Source organism: Leptonychotes weddellii, chromosome 7 (genome assembly GCF_054177405.1).
Source record: "Leptonychotes weddellii isolate Sample4059 chromosome 7, ASM5417740v2, whole genome shotgun sequence".
NCBI lineage: Eukaryota > Metazoa > Chordata > Mammalia > Carnivora > Phocidae > Leptonychotes > Leptonychotes weddellii.
The window spans coordinates 41,694,424-41,711,150 of record NC_138375.1 but is presented as its reverse complement, the minus strand read 5'-3'; the positions used below and the strand labels follow the sequence as shown (position 1 = coordinate 41,711,150).

Below are 16,727 nucleotides of genomic sequence, written 5' to 3'. Positions count from 1 at the left end.
TGGTGGTCTTTACTGGCTACAGGGGGTCTGCACTGCTGGTGGGAGGGCTTAATTTGTTGGTTAACAACTCTCTGGTGAGTGTTGGAACCACAGAATATTAAGACGCATCCCTGCCAGGAAACTGAGGCCCGGGGAGGGGGTAGCTCCATCCCTTAGGGCTGGGCTCAACCATTTACCCATTGTGTCTTACCCCCAATCTGTCCAGCAGGAACAAAAAAAAAAACCTGCGCAAAAGTCCTCAACGAGCCCTGTTATGGGCAGTAGTGGACCTCTGTTCTTTTTATATGGTTAGCTAAACAGCACCCTGATTTTCCTTGGGGATTTACCTTCCTCCATCTCAGCTGGGAGCTTAGATCAGCGCTGACCCCAGCCTTAGCTTCTGGCTTAGCCAATCAGAGCATGCTATCCTTTTCCCCTATAATGACTGGTCCAAGGATGGATCCCTGCTTTACCTAAGGCAAATTAGAACAGTCACATTTCAGTTCTGTGGTTTTGATGTAGAGGCTATCAGGAAGTCGTGGCCACTTCCAGCTTGGATTGCTGAGAGGATTGGCTCTGGGCCCCACCAGGAGGAAGGAATAAAGTGAACATCTTACCTTTGCTCCTCCCAGCTCCCCGCCCCAGAGTGTAGAAGGATACATCAGTGGGCTTCCTTGCTCACTGTTTTCCTGTGGGGGTTAGATCTTGGGCAGGATTTCAGAGGGAGAGAAGAGCCAAGGCAGGGGGGGTTCTTTGCCCAGCTTCCCTCCTGGGACATAAGGGCTGGATGTGTCCGCAGTAAAGGCCACACAGCCGCGGTCAGGTGGGCCTCCCTCTCTGCATTCCAGTAACCGGCTCCCCTCAGCGTCCCCAGCTGGACAGCACAGTGCCGTTTCCTGCCCCAGGGGTGCGGCGCTCTCCCTTGCGGTTCTCTGGTCCCCTTGTCTTCTTGCTAAACACTCCTCACGCTTCCCAGGGTGAGAGAGCCAGAGACCCTGACTGAATCAAGTGGAGAAGCTTCCTGAGAAGCTGAGAACAGCACCAACATAGAGGAGAGTGGAGCCAAGAGATCACCCAGTGACCCAAGCCAGCCCCTGACATCATCCTTGCCTCCACTCCGGCTCACCTCCCACGTTCAAACAATTACCTTATAATGCTGATTTTATTGCCTAATAAATTTTATTTTATTTTTTAAAGATTTATTTATTTATTTATTAGAGAGAGAGAGCATGGGGAGGGGGGGAAGGTCAGAGGGAGAAGCAGACTCCCTGCCGAGCAGGGAGCCTGATGCGGGACTTGATCCAGGGACTCCAGGATCATGACCCGAGCCGAAGGCAGTCGCTTAACCAACTGAGCCACCCAGGCGCCCTGCCTAATAAATTTTAAATGTATCCCTTCCCCTCTGGGCCTCCTATATGAGACATATTTCAGGGGCCTGCAAGAAGAATACCTGATCAGAACCTTGCTACCTCAAATGGCCGAATTCCCTGCCTTGTGAACTAGCCCCTGGCCTCATCTCTGGGCTGGCCCTTGGCCAAGGATTAGCCTGACCTGGATGGAAAGCATGAGCGGAGCCCCTCAAATTCTGCCTTAGAAATTGGAATCAAGGGGCGCCTGGGTGGCTCAGTCGGTTGGGCGTCTGCCTTCCGCTCAGGTCATGATCTCAAGGTCCTGGGATCGAGCCCCACATCGGGCTCCCTGCTCAGTGGGGAGTCTGCTTCTCCCTCTCCCTCTGCCTCTCTCCCCTGCTCGTCTTCTCTCTCTCTCTCTCTGTGTCTCTCTCTGTCTCAAATGAATAATTAAAAAAAAAAAAAAGAAATTGGAATCAAGTGCCACAGAGGGAAGAAGGCAGCTGCTGGCTCTCCCTGAAGGTGCAAGTTCAGGTAATATCAGGGTGGAGATGACTCTTGGGCCACACACAAGGAGAAGGTTCAGGAAAGCAGAAAGCCAGGGGTAACTCAGGGAGTGCATCAGTCAGAAGAAGACAATGGAGAAGAAGTGAGAGGAACAGAGGGGCTGAGAGAGAAAACTATGCAAGAGGACCACCTTGGCTCCTGGTTTTCTAGCTCCAGTGCTGGTTTCTGGGATCCTGCCTGGATCCCTGCCTTGAGACTTTTTCTTTTCAGGCAGGCTTTCCTGCTGTAATCCCTTTCCCTGAAGTTGTGAGTGATCTTCTGTCCCTTCTGATCAAAGGAGCCCTGGCCTTGGCACCCTCATGTCGAAGTCCAGGTTAAAGCCTTTATCATCTCCCATGTTCATTGTTGCAAGAGTCTCCTAACTCCGTTGTCACGGCGGTCCTGCATCCCTTAAACGTCACCCTCCCCACTGCCGTGATTATTCCCGTATGCAAACTTGCCATGTGGTTTCCCGCAGATGGTCTCCTCATTGTCTTCTCCATAGAGTTCCGGGTGCTGGTCTTGTGCTTTGTGCGGAAATCCCAGTAGTTCCTTAACCTTACTTAACCGTGTTGCCTCTGAGCACCGTGCCCTTGCTCACGCTGATCCCCCTTCCTGGTCTACCCTGCACAGCCTTTTGTGGATGAGTTCTTACTTAGCTTAGATGTCAGCTTCTCCTGCCTCACTTACTCACTGACTCTTTCCTCCTCCCACCCAGGGGAGCTAAGAGCCCCTTCCTCTTCCTCCCACCCTACTTGTGTAATTTCTGCTTTGGTATTTACATATTAATAAAGATGATGATGATGATGTTAGCTAACATTTATGGAGATCTTATTACATACCAAACTCTAACACTTTACAAACATGATTTCTTTTTTTTTGGTTAAGATTTATTTATTTATTTTAGAGAGAGAGAGAGACAGTGAGCAAGTTGGGGGAGGGGCAGAGGGAAAGGGAGAGTCCCAAAGCAGACTTCTGGCTGAGTGCAGAGCCTGATGCAGGGCCCGATCCCGGGACCCCGAGATCATGACCTGAGCTGAAATCAAGAGTTGGCCGCTTATCCGACTGAGCTACCCAGGGGCCCCCAGACATTATATCTTTTTTTTTTTTTTAAAGATTTTATTTATTTATTTGACAGAGAGAGACACAGCGAGAGAGGGAATACAAGCAGGGGGAGTGGGAGAGGGAGAAGCAGGCTTCCCGCTGAGCAGGGAGCCCGATGCGGGGCTCGATCCCAGGACCCTGGGATCATGACCTGAGCCGAAGGCAGACGCTTAACGACTGAGCCACCCAGGCACCCCAGACATTATATCTTTTAATCCACACCAAAACCCTATGAGGTAAGTTCTGTTATTATTCTATTTTCCGGAAGAGGAAACCAAAGCAGAGAGGTAACGTGACTTGCCCAAAGTCACACAGGTAGGAAGCAGTCGACTCAGGCCTATTGTTCATTTCTTCCTTTTTTTTTTTTTAAGAGCATCCTTATTGAGATATAATTCACATGTCCTACAATTCACTCCCCCACTTAAAGTGTACAGTTCAGTGGTTTGTAGTATATTCACAAAGTTGTGTGCATGCAACCACCGCCACAATTTTAGAACATGTTCATCACCCCTGAAAGAAACTCATGGTCATTAATTGCTCATTTCTTGATGCTGCACTTAGCAGTTGGCACGGTACCCAGCAAGTGGTATCTCAGCCAGCACCTGTTGAAGAATGGAGGGCTACCCTAAGTTAGAGGACAGTGGAAAGTGGAAGACAGCCTCTTTGTGCAACGCTCTTGGCTCTTTGCATCAAACAAGGGTTTGCCTGATTCTGCTTATTTATTTTATGCTGTTTCTCTAATCATAGCCACCAGTTAGTATCTCTTATGTGCCAAGCCATACACTGAGTGACTGGCATATGTTATCTTATCAATGCTCACAACGACACCTAGAAGTTGATATTATTGGAGGCTCGGGATTTCATTCATTTGTCTAAAGTCACACACCTTGTAATCACTTTCATCTTAACATTAAGTGAACTGCTACTCCCTGTAATAGAACACTTAACCACATCTATGTATTATGTTAAGTTCTTTATGTACGTCACCCATTTATTCATTTTAGTCACCCATTCCACAGATATTAAGAACCTACCACATACCAAGCACTATGACAAGTGCGAGAGATTCTGTGATTGGCAAACAGATAAATCCACAGTCTTGCAGTGCTCACGGTCTAGTGGCAGAAAAGGCATTATAAGCATGAACACACAAATAACAATTGTATTAGGTGGGAGGAAGGAGAAAGTCCTCATGGCTGTTAGATGCAGATCTGGTATTAAAACCTAATACTATTGAAATCCAAGTCGGAGAAAGTCCAAGACTCTTTCTGCCAAGTTACACTAGTGTGACTCCCTTAGGCTGATCTAATGAAACATTGGGTTTGCCAATGGCCCTCTGGGCAGTCCTTGTCCCTGTAGGAAGTCTGCCACTTACTGTGGGTGACCTAAATGCACTACACAACAAAGGCTCAAACACACACACACACACACACAGCTGACCCATACCTCCAGCCGCAGAGAGAGCTGGGAAGGAAGCAGTGCAGTGAAATTTGCAAATGCCTTCTTTCAGCTGGGGGACTCAAGTTTGAAGAGCATTTTTCTATTCACTGTGTTGCTCTTTGCTTTTATCATGTAAATGATTCTGGAGATCACTCCATTTAAATACATAGAGATTGTCCCATTCTGTTTTCCACTTGCAAAGTACTGCGTGGTGTGAATAAAGCAGGGTTCAAACAGTCCCCTATGGGGGGACATTTGGAGCTGTTTGCATTGGAGGCTAGTAAAGTAATGCCTTAATGAATAACCTGGTGTAGGTCTCATTTGTTAACATGGAGGTGAATCTTGAGGGGAAATTCTTAGAGGTAAGATTGGCTGGATCAAAGGTAACCACTCCTTTAGTTCAAAAATATTGTCTGGTTCCCTCCCACAAGGGTTGAATCCTTTCGTACTCCTACCAACATTGTATGAGAGTGCCTGACTCTTCACATCCCAGGCCCACAGGATATTTTTTTTTAAAGCATGCATTTTACATAAAAAATCTATACTCCGAGTTGCTCTTAAAAATCACAAAATCTGGCAAACACTGGGCCTGTTTTCCCACTTGGCCATAACAAGCTGGGGCTGAGGGGTCACTGAGGCCAAGTTGTCACTACGGTCCTTGTGGGTCTTGGAAGTTTCAACTCCTGATCTGGTCCAGCCCCTTCATTATGAAGATGAGGAGACTCCACAGATTCATAGAGGAAAGTGAGTGGTGACTAGAACCCAGGTCTCCTACTGATATGGGAAATAAAGGCAAAAGAAAAATTAAATTTCCTTACTACCTACAGCCCACTGACAAGTCCTTGAAACAGGCAGAGTGACATTCTTCTAGGCACTCAGCTGCCTCGATGTCGATACTTTGCTAAGGGCAAAACCAGGATCCTGTAAGTCTACTTTAACATATCAAAATTGCTTTAGAAACTTCCTTTACCTCTAACCCCCAAGATATATGTTAGCAATCATCCCCAAAGCATAAGACCCACCGATATACATCTGAAGGGTCTCATGACTAAGGTTTTATTAGACAGTAATAAATGACCAGCTGACCCCCTCAAAGTCCTGGAAACCTTGCTTCTAAAATTTGTTAGAGACTTGTGCTATCCCTAACCCCCTCCCAACGTGAAAGTATAGAATGGGCCACTCCTCGTGACTCTGTGCGGCTCTTCCTGCCCACGGGTCCTGTTCCCAGTGCTTAACCTTTTGGCACCAAAGACGTCTCAAGAATTCTTTCTTGGCCATTGGCTCTGGACCCCAACATCTTTCCTACATCACTATCTCTCAGTCCAGTGCACCATCTGGCCTCCAGGATAAGCCCAAGAATTGAGGCAGGGTAAGTGTATAAAAGCACTGACAATTTAGCATTAAAATTGGAATTGTTGTTTAGCATTTACTTTGCTCACTAAATAGATCACACTACCCTGTAGTTGATTAAACTGTGACTAATCCGCACAGAGCAGAGTGACAAATTGGTTTCTATTTCTTCTGAGCAACCAAAAAAAAAAAAAAAAAGACAGCAGAAAGATTCAGTTATTCATTCATTTCCTTATTCATTGAACACAAATTGTGGGCCAGCCCCTGATCCAGGCACTGGGGGTTCAAAGATGACTAGCAAGCATTTAAACACTGAACAAACAAGTATGCAAAACCTTGATAGAACACTAGAAGTGTTTTTTTGGAGGAACATACAGGTTGCCATGAGAGCCCAGAGGAAGGATTGTAATTCTGCTGAGGCGTATATAGGAGTGGTCACATAGGAGGTGGTAATTGGGTGGATCCCGAAGGATGTGTAGGAGTTTGCTAAGAAAATGAAGGGACATGGGAAAGAATTTCAGAATGGGACTGTATTTGGAGATAAGATCTTTAAGGAGGTAATTAAGTTAGAATGAGGCCCTTGGGATGAGCCCTAATCCAATCTGGTGCCCTTATACTAAGAAGAAATTTGGACACAGAGAGACATCAGGAATACACTCACAGAGGACAGACCACATGAGGACACAGCAAGAAGGTGGCCATCTACAGGCCAAGGAGAGAGGCCTCAGAAGAAGCCAAACTTACAGGCACCTGATCTTGGACTCCTAGCTTCCGGAACTGTGAGACAATCATTTTCTATGTTCAAACTACCGAATCCGTGGTATTTGGTTATGGCAGCCCTAACAAACTAATACAGACACCAAGCCCTACTGAGAACAGGTAAGAGTGGGTAACAGTCAAGACAAACAAAAAGAAAGGGAAGAGGAGGGGTCAGGGAAAACCGAGGATGAAAATGGGGCAGGAAAGAGGAGGAGTTTGAATGTGGCAAAAACAGACATATTCAAGCCAAAAAAGTTCAGTCAGCCTCCAGTTTTCTATTGTCATTACCCAGTTTGTAGATATATTTTAAATTTTTATTTTTAGCAATGAGATGTGTGCATATGGCTACAAAATGAAATAATTCAGAGAACTTATAATAAAAAGCAGCTGCCCCTCCCCCACCACATCCTGTTCCCCCAGACCAACATTTTTTAATTGTTTCTGTTGTTAGCTTTGGCTAAAACAGAGGCTTGTCATGTGCCAAGCCCTGTGCTAAACCTTTTCTGTACATTGTTTCAATGAATGTTCACCACAACCCCATGAGGTAGGTACCATTATTATGCCCATTGTACAGATGGGGAAACTAAGGCATAGAGAAAATAAGCAATCTGTCCAAGGTCCTACACAGCTGGTAAGCAATAGAAATGGGATTTCAACTCAGGTCTGGACTCCAGACACCTAAATACTCTTAATCACCATACTCTGGTGGTTCCTGTCAAAGCTTTATTACTTGTGCTCCTTGATTTATCAACTCTGGACATTATCCATTGACTTCTTAGTATGATTGATGAGGATTTAGCTCACTTAATCCTCCTGCCTTCTGTCTTCCAATTTTAGATAGATATATTGCAATATTTAATTCTGTTGTGGGTACCTTGGGGGCTTTAAGTAATGTAAGCCTCAATTCCTTGCTTGTACTCTACAAACATTTGTTAATTGGCTGTGAGGGATCACCTGTGAGTGGGTGATGGAAAGGCCATCCCAAGTGTTCTTCTTATCCAGTCCCATCCTCCATAACACCCAGCTCTGTGATGGGCACCCAGCAGGTGCTTGATAAATATCTGGGTACCAGAATCAATGCAGAGAAACTTAACAGCACCAAACATGGGAGATGACCAAGAAATCTCAGCCAGGCGAAGGGCATGGTAATTGCAGCCCACAATGTCAGACTGGCTTCTTTGGAGACACAGCCTCCCGCTGAGGAGGGAACAAGGAGCTATAAAATGGAAATTGAAGGAGAATCACTTCAGAGTCGCTGTCAGGAAGCACTTCACCCAGCGGAGACAGCAGATGACCTGGCTGCAAGGTTGTCTGGGCTCACACACCTGGGCCTGTCCTGCCCACCGAAGGGAGGCCACCAGGGAACTCCACACAGGCCCCTAGCCTCTCCCCATCGTGGGAAACCCGGTGGGAAGGGGGGTCTTCTGCCAGCAGCAATTCCACAAGCGGCTTTCTGAAAGGGGCGTCAGGAGCACCTCCCTGGGGAGGTTTCTCACACAGACTGGAGAAGCTGGGCCTGCATACCTGTGAAGCCAGAGGTCATCTGCATACATAGGGTCTTTGTTCATGCTACGCTGCTGCCTAGTGAATTCTTACTTATTCTTGTACGTTTGGTCAGAGGACACAGTCTTCGAAAGGAATTCCAGACCTAGCAGCCTGGGCCACATCCCCTCTTCTATGTCCTCTACGCATTTTCCCTTGGTGACACTTCGCACAGTGGTGCATTTACATTTATTAGTCATTGCTTGTACAAAGTCTCACCCACAAGATTGGGAACGTCTCTGCTTTTGCTCACCACCAAATCCCTGCAGCTAGCCCAGCACCCAGCACATAGAAGGTGCTCCATGAACATTTCCTGAATGACCGAAGAAGTGAAGGAATGAGTCTGAATTCAATCCTTTTAATCAAATGGGTCTTTTATGTGAGCTTTTGCCTCCTCAAAACCCAGTATCTTTGCATCGAAAGAGAAGAGGATGAAGCTTTCAGACCCTGACCGCCCCAGTCCAGACTCATGATTCACCTTCTGAAATGCAGTGAAGGGCATCTCGGATGACTCACACAGACTCCTGGGGGACGCCCCCCACCCCCCACACACACATTCTTTCCTTCCCTCCGCTCTTGTCCTCCCCCATCAATCTGTCAGCAGGCTGGGTCTCTTTACCTCTTACTCAGTGGTTCTCAGCCCTGGCTTCAGATGACTGACCAGGACAGCTTTTTAAACATACAGATGCTTGAGTTTCTGATTCAGGGGCTCCGATGGGGGCCTGGGCACGTGTATATTTAAAGATTTTCCCCAGTGACTCTGATGTGTGGCCCACTCTCTAAATTGATCTCAAAGCTGTCTCCTTCCCTATAGCCACCTGCCCTACTCCAGCTCTGTCCACCCCCTCTTCTCCCCTGGAGACAGCAGTCTCCTCACTGGTCTTTCGGGGCTCCAGGCTTGGGTTCCCCAATCCATACCCTGTGAGGCAGCCTGCCAGAGAGATCTTTCTAGAATGAAAGCCTCTAGAATGTCACCCTTCTGCTTAAAATATCCCCCTACATCTCACTGCCTACAGGACAAGCCCCAAACTCCTGGAGAGCCTCACAGGCCCTGTTTACTTCTCCAGCCAACTCACTCACATTCTGCCCTAACATGTGAACCATGCTAAGGGCCTGAATGAGCCCGGTCCATGTTCTCTCCTTCTTCTAAGTCTGTGCACAACAGTTCCCCTCATCCAGTGTTAAAGAAAAATCTATCTGGACACTTGTTAAACCAGCCAGGAAGACTATTCAGGACCGTTGTAATAGGAGTTTTGCAGTAGGGGAGAGAGATAGGACTCAACTCCCAGTGCAACAAAGACAGCTGGGGATTTATGGGCAATGTGCACAGGAAGGGGTCAATGGATGGAAAATTACTAAGAGGAAGTGCCCAGCGTAGGGGGATTTTGTTACACTGACCTAACAGGGTTCTTGCTAAAGTCCAGGGCTTAGACATCAAGGGTAAGGGACAAGGAATTTGCTCAGGTATCAAGGGTGATCAGATCTCCTGGGTGAGGGGATGACCTGGCAGGCTTCTTTGCTAAGACTGGGCTGGGCAGACCAAAGCCAGGATGGGCGCTAAGATCGAGACTCAGTTGAGAAGAGGGCTCAGAGGAGCCCCAGTAAAGTTTGGTCAAGGAGAGAGTGTGTCAGCAGGAGCACTTGACTTGCTCTGCTCTGCATCTGACAATGCCTACTTTTCCAGTTTCCAGCGGAGGCAGAATGGCCTCTGGGAGGCCTTACCTGATACCCCTCCCCGGCACGGTGCCCCTCACCCGTCCCGTGTTAGCATTTGTCACATCCTCGTGTTGTGATCTGTTTACTTGCCTGCTCCTGAGTTTGGCCGTGAGCAATTTGAGGGCAGAACTTGATCTTGAATCTCCAGTGCCTAACACAGTGTTTGGTTCTCAATAAGAATTTGTTACATGAATACACACTGATGAACACGGCTCTCATGGAATCGCTACTCTGCTCAGAAACCATCAATGACTCTGCATCGTCTGCATCAGTGGTTCTTGGACTTGGGTGAGCATCAGAGTCATCAGGAGGGCTTGTTAAACACTGAGTGCTTGGCTCCCCTCCAGAGTTTCTGGTTCAGTAGGTTGGACAGGGGCCTAAGAATCTGCATGTGTAACAACAGGTGAAACTGTTCCAGCTGGTCCAGTGGCACTTTGATCCTCACTGACACGCAGGATTGCAGCTGATATCATCCCCCAGTGAGATGCATCATACTATTTTAAAAATCCAAAGATAATAAGATTTAATAGGCAAATTTCAGGTGAGGTGTGAAGCAGATATGATCTCATGATCTAGGTGACCTCCTTCCCTGCCTAAAGTGTAAGATTCTTTCCCTCATTTCTCTCTTTCCCTCATTTGCAGCCTTGAGCATTGAGCAAGACTTCATTGCCTGGCCCCATGCTTCATTTGCTGCCTCCCAGGCACCACTGCCAGGCCCGGGGCCAGGCTGGGAGCAGGGACTGTGGGCCCCGGCGTGGCTGAGTGGCCTACTGATGCACATGGCCCAAGGAGCTCCCGTGCCCCGGGCCCTCGACCCATGATTAGCTGCTGCCACAAGCGAAGGGGTGGGCAAAGACAGCGGGCTAGGGGCCATGTCTGCAGCAGGCAGGACAAGACAGAGCTCCCCCAGAAGAATCTGCCTGGCCCGAGGGGATCAAGGCACAGCTGTTTGCCGGGCATGTGGACAGAGCTGGGATGTGAAGGCCGTGCTGTTCACATGTGATGTGAGGCTTTCGGGGTGTGAGGCAGAGTCAGGGGTGGAAAGGGGGTCTTGCCCAGAGCTGGGGCTGGGGGGCAGCTTTCTCCATGTTGCCATGTTCCAAGGAGGCAAGGAGCTCCTTCAAATTTCAAATTTGAACTTGGCCTGCCAGGCCAAAATGAAAGAATACTTGTCAAGACAGTAAGACAGAACATGTTGGGTTTTTTTTTTTTTTTTTTTTTACAGTTACCTCAATTTGTAACTTCTAACTATTCAGACGTTTTTTTAAGATTTTATTTATTTATTTGAGAGAGAGAGAATGAGAGACAGAGAGCATGAGAAGGAGGAAGGTCAGAGGGAGAAGCAGACTCCCTGCTGAGCAGGGAGCCCGATGTGGGACTTGATCCCGGGACTCCAGGATCATGACCTGAGCCGAAGGCAGTCGCTTAACCAACTGAGCCACCCAGGCGCCCTGAGATACTCTTGCTCAGGCCCTGCAAGTGTTTGGCATGCGGCTGCCTGCAGGAGTGACCCCGTGAGCAAGACCGCTCCCTGAGGGGCTGTGCTCTTGTCCGGGGCCAGAATCATCACCCAGAAGCGCTGGTAGCCCTGCCTTTCTGGGGACTGGCCGGGGCTCCTGCAAAGGGCTGGCAGGGCTCTCTCTCTTCCTGGGTGGTCAGGGTGAAAACTGGCCCACAGTTAAATGACAGCAAGTTTGTCTGCTCACTGAGATAAAAGAAGAGGCCGGGGCCTTGGGAGGCTTAGAACTGGGGTTCCCATTAGGCTGTTGGATGGTGGTCACTGGTTTGGAGTTAAACCTCAAGCTGCCACTTCCCAGATGTATTTCCTGGGGCAAGTCACCCCTCTGAGCCTCAGTTTCCCTGTTTGTTAAGTGGGGATCAGTGTAATGGCTGCACACGGAGGGGTGATGCCTCTGGACTGGGCCTGCACAGGTGGGTACCTCTAAGTGCTAGCTGTCATTTGTGATTTCCTGGTTAGTTCATCCCTGTCTGGTGGGGCTTCCTCCCCAAGCAGCCCCACCCTTGGCAGAGTTTGACAAGTTGGGGGAGGCTGTCCTCCAGGTTCCCTGCTTTCCCTTTGGACATTCTTTGCTCGTGGGCACCCTTCCAATTCATTTCAGGGACCTACAACTCTCATGTTACAGATCAGGCACCCTTACCAATGCAGATTCCAAGGCCCCCGACTCAGATATTTTGAGTTGCCAGGTTGGGGTTGGGCCTGGGTATCTGCATTTTAATGAGGTCCCCCGAGGATTCTCCTAGAAGAGGCGTTCTTGGAGAAACCCTGTGGTTGAGAAAGTGGACTGAAAGTCTGAACCAAGACCCACAGCTAGAGGCAGATTCCTGTTCCATCTGAAGCACTTTTCTAAGAGTCAAAGCTGCTCAAGAATGGAATAAGCTGCTTTAAGAAGTAGTAAGCCCCCAGTCAATGGAAGTATGCAAGCAAATGCCAGATAAATACCCGGCAGAGACAGGACAGAACTCCAGCCTTAGCTCAGGAGTTGCAGTTCATGGCCAGGACAATCTCTGTGGTTCCATCTTCTTATCCTCTGTCCTTCATCTCGGGAAATGCTGTCGGCCTTCTAACACCATCACCATACTCCCTTTCTCAGGGATGTCTTGGTTTGAGTCTCATGCTTGAGAAAGGAATGAATGCTCTCCTGTCCTAGGACAGAAGTCTGGTGATGAAGATCATTCTAGGCTGCCCCATTCCATTGTGCCACCAGAGGAAAACCCCATCTCGGCCCCTGGGGCAAAGAAACCCTTCCTTGGGCCTTCTGTGCCCCCCACTTATCCTTCTCCATCCCCACACATAATTTATAAAAGTAGTTGCAAGCAAAGGAGGCTACAGAGTCAATTTGAGACTGTGCTCAAGTGAGGACTTGGAGCTGCATTGCCTTGCAGTACTGTGCCTAATGCCGCGTGTAATCACTGCCATGTGTCTCTGTCAAGAATGCCAGTACGCTTCGGTGCGGTCCCTGGAAACTCCCCTGTCAGGACCCTCCGAGTGGAAGACAAATGGACAAGTCAGGGCAGTGATAATCTTGCTGCCCTTCTGTTGTCAGCTGCCCCCTGCAGCAAATCAGCTCAGTGGGGGGTAAAGGGAAGGGCACACCTGGCGGCAAAGTTCTGGGGGACTGGGGTGTGTGGTTGCTCCCCAAGTATGTTCTCTCAAAGTGGGGCCTGGCCAATAGTTTGTTTTGAGGGGATGAGCTGACCTGCCATTTGCTAAGGAATCAGGGAGGACGGTAGGTTTTTTATCTGCTCATTTTCCCACTAATCTACAACAAAAGCCCCATATCCCAGCCTTGTCCGGCCCTAGACTTGCTCCCCCAGATGGCTGAACCTGGCTAGGTGTCCCCCCACCTGTGTTCTAAAAGCTAGCAGAAAGCCCCCAGCTCACCCAGAGCTGCACAGCTATCCTTGGAAACCCAACTCCTCTGAGCCAAAGCCGAGCACTTCCTCCTTGGCCTGCACAACCCCCACTCCCCCCTCCGCCCACCCCTGACCGCTCCCCCCTCCCCGCAAGGGCATTGTATCTGTCTCCAGGCCCCTGCCATCTTTATACCTTGAATAACAGTTTTAGAAATGGTGGCCACCCGTTGAGCACCTAGTATTCGCTGGGGGTGTCACATGCATAACTGCAAATGTTCCTAAACACAAAATCATTAGCTCCATTTTGCAGATGGCAAAAGTGAGGAACAGGATAGTTAAGTGACTTGCCCAGGTCTGGGTGACTTAAAAATCCATAATTATTTGGGTTGACAGGGACAATAACTGTGAATAATAATAACAGTGGATCACAACCCCTGGATGTGAAGCAAAGCTCTGGCTCTTCCTTGTTATCAGGAGGGTCACTTTAACCTCTCTAAGCCTTAGTTCTTCCCTGTGTAAAATGGAGATAATCATAATTATCATCATACCTACCTCTTTGTATTTGTGGTAGGCAGAGTAATGGTCCTGCAAAGATGCTGACATGGGAAGATTATCCTCAATTATCTAGGTGGGCTCAATAAAATTACAAGGGTTCTCATAGGAGGGAGGCAGGAGGGTTAAGAGTTAAGAGAGAGTGTGAGCACACTCTCTAGAGAGAGAGATAGAGACAGAGATTTAAAGATGCTAAGATACTAGTTTTGAACATGGAGGAAGGGACCACGAGCCAAGGAATGCAGGCAGTTTCTAGAATCTGGGAAAGGCAAGGAAACAGATTCTCTTCTAAAGCCTCCAGAAGGAATACAGCCCTGCTGACACCTTGAGTTTAGTTCAGTGAAGCCTGTTTCCATCATCCAGAACTGTATTGCGTGTTTTATTTTTTTAATTTTTAATTTTTAAAAAGATTTTTATTTATTTATTTGAGAGAGAGAGAGCACACGAGCACATGGGGAGAGGAGCAGAGGGAGAGAATCTTCAAGGACACTCCCCATTGAGCATGGAGCCCAAGGCAGGGTTCGACCTCACAACCCATGAGATCATGACCTGAGCCAAAACCAAGAGTCAGACGCTTAACCTACTGAGCCATTCAGGTTCCCTGTATTGTATGTTTTAAACCACTAAATTTGCGGTAGTTTGTTACCACAGCAATAGGAACCTAATACAGGGTTGTGACTTAAAAAAAATCAGTCAAACTGCAGGCACATTGAGCTGGTTATATAAAAGCTCACTACAAATGCTGCCTTCTGGGTTTACTGCAAGGGACTTAATACCTTAGATACCTCTGTTTTCCAAACGTAATTTCTTATAACACTTGGCACATAGTAGGTGCTTTTTTAAAAAGATTTTATTTGACAGAGAGAGACACAGCGAGAGAGGGAACACAAGCAGGGGGAGTGGGAGAGGGAGAAGCAGGCTTCCCACTGAGCAGGGAGCCAGACACGGGGCTCGATCCCAGGACCCTGGGATCCTGACCTGAGCCGAAGGCAGCCGCTGAACGACTGAGCCACCCAGGCGCCCCGGTGCTTTTAATATATAGTGGAAAAATGATAATTTCTTCACTAAAAAATGGGGAGGAGGCAACCCGGCAAATGGTGGTTAAGACTAGAGGTGTACATACGGAATATAAGAGGTCATTAAATTTCCCTTGAGTTAAGGCATTGATGGCTCTGGTTAAGACCCTAATGATTTGTTCTCTGTATAGAGTGACATATTAAATAATTAACAGTCTTCACTGAGGACTTTACTAGGTATACCTTGATACAGAGAAGAATGCAGCTCAAGGCTCACCTTCTATAGGAAGTCTTCTGTCCCCAGTCCAGCGTATCGTGATCGGTGTTTGTCGGAATTCTTGGTCACAGGTGGTAGCAATCCAAGTCGAATGTGTCTTAGAAATACATACATACAGGGGCGCCTGGGTGGCTCAGTCGTTAAGCGTCTGCCTTCGGCTCAGGTCATGATCCCAGGGTCCTGGGATCGAGCCCCGCGTCGGGCTCCCTGCTCGGCTGGGAGCCTGCTTCTCTCTCTCCCACTCCCCCTGCTTGTGTTCCCTCTCTCGCTGTGTCTCTCTCTGTCAAAAAATAAATAAAATCTTAAAAAAAAAAAAAAAGAAATACATGCATACATGCAATAACCAAAAATTTAAAAGATCACCTGAATTTATGGGCTAGTGTAACTGACAAATTGTAGCTATAGGTCTCACTTCAGGTACTAGTGGATCCAGGCATTCAAATGATGTCATCAGGATTTGTTCTCACCACCTCTTAGATTTGCTTTCCTCTGTGTTGACATCATTTTAAGACAGGCTCTGCCCACGTGGTAGACCCCAGACAATCCAGGCTTGCATGTTACCAGCTCAGCAATCTCTGGGAAAAGAGAATCTCTTTCTCAACAAAAGTAGCAAAAGTCTTGGACTGGATTCTGATTGGTCCACCTTGAATCAGACGCCCATTCCTGAACCAATCACTGTTGCTGGGGAACTGGAATACCTACTTCATTGTTAGACTTGGGTCATGGGCCGAACATGGGAGACGAGACAATCTCAGCAGAGCCACATGGACTGAGAGTGGGGGAGGAGTGGTCCCCAACAATGGAAATAGAGGAAGTGTTACCAGAGAAAGGGAGTTGGTGCGGGGCAGGCATAAACTACAGAATTTTCTTTCCCCAGATCACTTAGAGAGCAGGATGCAGAAATAGTACTAGAATCCAGCCTCTTGAATCACCCAAAAGTCTGGTTCTTTAGTCAAATTGGCTGGAGTGTGGGGGCTGGATCTGCAAGTAAAACTCTCAAGCCTCATGGGATTTCCTGGAAAAATAATGAGGCGTATGAGGGTGGAGGGCTGGCAGGAATAGATGCTTCCTGTTCATACGAGAAACTCAGACTCTCCGAATTGGAAGGCCACCAAGTCTGACTTCTCCATTCCCTTTACAATGTCCTCTCCCGGTGGCTGGCCGCCTCTGTGTGGATATGCTGCCAGGGACAGGAAGCGCACTCCTTTTCTGAGACGTCATTTTTTGATACCTCTGACCATTAAAAATAAATATCCTTATTTTGAGTCCAAATCTGTCTTCCTGTAGCTTCCCCATCCTTGTCCTGGGAATCACAGAGAATAAGCTAAACTCCTTTGGAATAGCCCGGAACAGAAGTGCACAGAGACTGAGAGTCAGCAGGATGTGCTTCTGATGTAGGTCCTCTGCTAGGAGAGCAAGGAAAATGAGATGAAATGCAAACATGAATGTGAAAGTGCTTTGTATTTCACAGATCATCATCACCATCACCATCATCATCATCATCAGTCAGGCACTTAAATATCAGACACTGCTCGAAGTTATTACCTAAACTTATCCTTTCTTTCTTTCTTTCTTTCTTTCTTTCTTTCTTTCTTTCTTTCTTTCTTTCTTTCTTTCTTTCTTTCTTTCTTTCTTTTTTGGAGAGAGAGAGAGCGTGAGCGCAGGCACAAGTGGGGATGGAGAGGGGCAGGGAGAGAGGGAGAGAGAGAATCTTAACCAGGC

General features: G+C 47.8%; 1 long non-coding RNA gene across 1 annotated transcript; it reads right to left on the bottom strand.

Moving 5' to 3' along the window:
- Positions 1–6,943: 6,943 nt before the first annotated feature.
- Positions 6,944–16,599, bottom strand: LOC145722593 (uncharacterized). The gene is made up of 3 exons (XR_014146955.1): positions 15,369–16,599; positions 15,006–15,285; positions 6,944–10,279 (listed from the first exon to the last, which is right to left on the bottom strand). It is a non-coding gene; the product is annotated as an uncharacterized LOC145722593 (long non-coding RNA).
- Positions 16,600–16,727: the final 128 nt, after the last annotated feature.